The sequence below is a fragment of the Schistocerca serialis genome, unplaced genomic scaffold, assembly GCF_023864345.2.
Source record: "Schistocerca serialis cubense isolate TAMUIC-IGC-003099 unplaced genomic scaffold, iqSchSeri2.2 HiC_scaffold_953, whole genome shotgun sequence".
Classification (NCBI taxonomy): domain Eukaryota; kingdom Metazoa; phylum Arthropoda; class Insecta; order Orthoptera; family Acrididae; genus Schistocerca; species Schistocerca serialis.
In genome coordinates this window covers 17501-22500 of record NW_026048577.1, presented here as the reverse complement: position 1 = coordinate 22500, position 5000 = coordinate 17501, and the positions used below count along the sequence as shown (strand labels likewise).

General features: G+C 53.3%; 1 non-coding gene across 1 annotated transcript in view; it reads left to right on the top strand.

Annotated features, from left to right (window-relative positions):
- Positions 1-3597: 3597 nt before the first annotated feature.
- Positions 3598-5000, top strand: part of LOC126453651 (small subunit ribosomal RNA) — a 1909-nt gene continuing 506 nt past the window's right edge. The window contains exon 1 of the ribosomal RNA XR_007584952.1: positions 3598-5000. This exon is cut by the window's right edge and continues 506 nt beyond it. This is a non-coding gene — a ribosomal RNA (small subunit ribosomal RNA).

Here is a 5000-nt window from a genome sequence, read left to right as displayed (position 1 = left end):
CGTAACGTAACCCATGTTGTGCCGTAACGTAACCCATGTTGTGCCGTAACGTAACCCATGTTGTGCCGTAACGTAACCCATGTTGTGCCGTAACGTAACCCATGTTGTGCCGTAACGTAACCCATGTTGTGCCGTAACCTAACCCATGTTGTGCCTTAACCTAACCCATGTTGTGCCTTAACCTAACCCATGTTGTGCCTTAACCTAACCCATGTTGTGCCTTAACCTAACCCATGTTGTGCCTTAACCTAACCCATGTTGTGCCTTAACCTAACCCACGTTGTGCCTTAACCTAACCTACGTTGTGCCTTAACCTAACCCATGTTGTGCCTTAACCTAACCCATGTTGTGCCTTAACCTAACCCATGTTGTGCCTTAACCTAACCCATGTTGTGCCTTAACCTAACCCATGTTGTGCCTTAACCTAACCCATGTTGTGCCTTAACCTAACCCATGTTGTGCCTTAACCTAACCCATGGTGTGCCTTAACCTAACCCATGTTGTGCCTTAACCTAACCCATGTTGTGCCTTAACCTAACCCACGTTGTGCCTTAACCTAACCCACGTTGTGCCTTAACCTAACCCACGTTGTGCCTTAACCTAACCCACGTTGTGCCTTAACCTAACCTACGTTGTGCCTTAACCTAACCCATGTTGTGCCTTAACCTAACCCATGTTGTGCCTTAACCTAACCCATGTTGTGCCTTAACCTAACCCATGTTGTGCCTTAACCTAACCCATGTTGTGCCTTAACCTAACCCATGGTGTGCCTTAACCTAACCCATGGTGTGCCTTAACCTAACCCATGGTGTGCCTTAACCTAACCCATGTTGTGCCTTAACCTAACCCATGTTGTGCCTTAACCTAACCCATGTTGTGCCTTAACCTAACCCATGTTGTGCCTTAACCTAACCCATGTTGTGCCTTAACCTAACCCATGTTGTGCCTTAACCTAACCCATGTTGTGCCTTAACCTAACCCATGTTGTGCCTTAACCTAACCCATGTTGTGCCTTAACCTAACCCATGTTGTGCCTTAACCTAACCCATGTTGTGCCTTAACCTAACCCATGTTGTGCCTTAACCTAACCCATGTTGTGCCTTAACCTAACCCATGTTGTGCCTTAACCTAACCCATGTTGTGCCTTAACCTAACCCATGTTGTGCCTTAACCTAACCCATGTTGTGCCTTAACCTAACCCATGTTGTGCCTTAACCTAACCCATGTTGTGCCTTAACCTAACCCATGTTGTGCCTTAACCTAACCCATGTTGTGCCTTAACCTAACCCATGTTGTGCCTTAACCTAACCCATGTTGTGCCTTAACCTAACCCATGTTGTGCCTTAACCTAACCCATGTTGTGCCTTAACCTAACCCATGTTGTGCCTTAACCTAACCCATGTTGTGCCTTAACCTAACCCATGTTGTGCCTTAACCTAACCCATGTTGTGCCTTAACCTAACCCATGTTGTGCCTTAACCTAACCCATGTTGTGCCTTAACCTAACCCATGTTGTGCCTTAACCTAACCCATGTTGTGCCTTAACCTAACCCATGTTGTGCCTTAACCTAACCCATGTTGTGCCTTAACCTAACCCATGTTGTGCCTTAACCTAACCCATGTTGTGCCTTAACCTAACCCATGTTGTGCCTTAACGTAACCCATGTTGTGCCTTAACGTAACCCATGTTGTGCCTTAACCTAACCTATAATGTGCCTTAACCTAACCTAAAGTGCGCCGTAACCTAAACTATATTGCGCCTTAACCTGACGCACGTTGTCGCTGAACCTGCTCTGTAATTGTTATGCAACCCGTTAAAGTAGTGTAGTGTTGCCTAACCGCAACCCTCGCAATATAGTTCGCTACTCGCACTGCCCGGTCCCCTGTGTATCGCGTCATGTTAAACACCTTGCAGGTGTTGCTGACTTTCCACATGCTCCTGCTATACACTGTAGTGTGGATAGCAGCAGGACGTACATGCCCCCCCCCCTTCCCCCCTGCCTTCGCAAGCTGGTCGGTGAGAAGTTTGCATGTTCAATGCCCTTCGCATGCCGACGTACTCAGCCTACGTTGTGGTACGGCCTGTCACCTGTCCGCCGATGTACGCAAAACCCACAAACTGTACTGCACATTGCTCCGTATGTACTGAATGATACATCGTGGCCCATGTGACCGTATGACGACAGCGCCTAGCAACGGCGGACCATACAGTCCAAATATTGTGCACGCAGCTACGTGTCGTCTCCCTATAAGAGCTGGATTGCAGTGTGGTACGCCATACAGACGTGTGGGAGGAACGGACGCCCTGGATGGCGATCAGCATGAGCAGTCTGTTGATGTAGTGGAGCGTGTATTCGGACGTAGTCGTCTCTTCTCACACACCGTGATAGCATGTTGCACCGCGTTCCACATCTGCGACATGCTGCAGAGGCGGGCTGACAGTCGTTCGCGCAATGGACACCGCATACGTACGGGGTCTACCTTCCACGTGTTCTCTAGGCGTGCACATGTTGTTGCGTCTATGTGGGCAGACGTAGTGTGTTGTGACACCTGACACAGGCATGCAATACTCGTTGCAAATGGCGATGGACGTGTACGTTTGCTGGTGACGTTACGCAAATGAACAACCGGTAACCCGTTGTGGTGCGGTTGTTCTCGCTAGAGGTGAATCAGTGTTGGCGACGATCGGTCGAGCTATTAACCGGTTGTTTCAGGGATACCCACCATGCCCACGAACGTGAAAGGGGACCCACCATGCCCACGAACGTGAAAGGGGATCTGGGTGTGAGGCGATACGCGGCGGTGGCTGGGTGGGACCGTCCCCGGCCGGTGAGGGGGGGCCGCCCGGCGTGCTGGCAGCGCGGTGCGTGGGCGCACGCGCTACAGCCGGCTGGTGGGGGCGGCCGGTGGCAGGCGCGCCGGCCGACGGACGCGGCAGGCGGCGCAGCTGCGCGCCGGCGCCCCCTGCTCGCGGCGCCTTGCGGCCAAAGTAGGTCCTCGCGGGCCCGGTGCGAAGCGCGGTGGCCATCTGCAGTGTGCTGGTCCGATTGAGGACTTTGTGCGCTGAGGATGCGCCGCCGCCCGCCGCCCGGCGCTCGGCGCCGCGACGCCGTCTGCTGCTCGGTCGCCCCAGCGGTTCTCGCAGGTGGTTTGTATCGCAGCTGTGCGGACGTGTTGGCGCGTGCGCTGTGCTGGGAGAGTTCGCTTCGGCACCCAAGTAGGGCTTTTGTCCTTCTGTGGCGCTGGCGTTGGAGCTGCCGGTCACCGTAGGTGGCGCGTGTTGTCTCCCGCCGGCAATGCCACGACAGCACGCTCCCGGGCCTCTGTCGGCAGCGGCAAGCTCAGTTGGGAGCACGGGTGGTCGCACCTAAAGCGTCTACTCGCCTAACTCCGGGCGATTGCGCCTCTCTCGAACCCGACCAAGTACTTAGGACGGCGCTGCGCGCCGCCGGGACCTGAGAGGGTTTCGAGGTGTGTTGTGCAGGGGAGCTCAGCCTCCTCCTGTTTGCAGAATAATTGAGCGGACGCTTGCGTGTTCGCGCGGGCCCCCGGGACACACTCCCGGGCGGCCGGCTGCTCAGCTCTAGTTGACGCAGCTCCCTGGTTGATCCTGCCAGTAGTCATATGCTTGTCTCAAAGATTAAGCCATGCATGTCTCAGTACAAGCCGCATTAAGGTGAAACCGCGAATGGCTCATTAAATCAGTTATGGTTCCTTAGATCGTACCCACGTTACTTGGATAACTGTGGTAATTCTAGAGCTAATACATGCAAACAGAGTCCCGACCAGAGATGGAAGGGACGCTTTTATTAGATCAAAACCAATCGGTCGGCTCGTCCGGTCCGTTTGCCTTGGTGACTCTGAATAACTTAGGGCTGATCGCACGGTCCTCGTACCGGCGACGCATCTTTCAAATGTCTGCCTTATCAACTGTCGATGGTAGGTTCTGCGCCTACCATGGTTGTAACGGGTAACGGGGAATCAGGGTTCGATTCCGGAGAGGGAGCCTGAGAAACGGCTACCACATCCAAGGAAGGCAGCAGGCGCGCAAATTACCCACTCCCGGCACGGGGAGGTAGTGACGAAAAATAACGATACGGGACTCATCCGAGGCCCCGTAATCGGAATGAGTACACTTTAAATCCTTTAACGAGTATCTATTGGAGGGCAAGTCTGGTGCCAGCAGCCGCGGTAATTCCAGCTCCAATAGCGTATATTAAAGTTGTTGCGGTTAAAAAGCTCGTAGTTGGATTTGTGTCCCACGCTGTTGGTTCACCGCCCGTCGGTGTTTAACTGGCATGTATCGTGGGACGTCCTGCCGGTGGGGCGAGCCGAAGGCGTGCGACCGCCTCGTGCGTGCTCGTGCGTCCCGAGGCGGACCCCGTTGAAATCCTACCAGGGTGCTCTTTATTGAGTGTCTCGGTGGGCCGGCACGTTTACTTTGAACAAATTAGAGTGCTTAAAGCAGGCAAGCCCGCCTGAATACTGTGTGCATGGAATAATGGAATAGGACCTCGGTTCTATTTTGTTGGTTTTCGGAACCCGAGGTAATGATTAATAGGGACAGGCGGGGGCATTCGTATTGCGACGTTAGAGGTGAAATTCTTGGATCGTCGCAAGACGAACAGAAGCGAAAGCATTTGCCAAGTATGTTTTCATTAATCAAGAACGAAAGTTAGAGGTTCGAAGGCGATCAGATACCGCCCTAGTTCTAACCATAAACGATGCCAGCCAGCGATCCGCCGCAGTTCCTCCGATGACTCGGCGGGCAGCCTCCGGGAAACCAAAGCTTTTGGGTTCCGGGGGAAGTATGGTTGCAAAGCTGAAACTTAAAGGAATTGACGGAAGGGCACCACCAGGAGTGGAGCCTGCGGCTTAATTTGACTCAACACGGGAAACCTCACCAGGCCCGGACACCGGAAGGATTGACAGATTGATAGCTCTTTCTTGATTCGGTGGGTGGTGGTGCATGGCCGTTCTTAGTTGGTGGAGCGATTTGT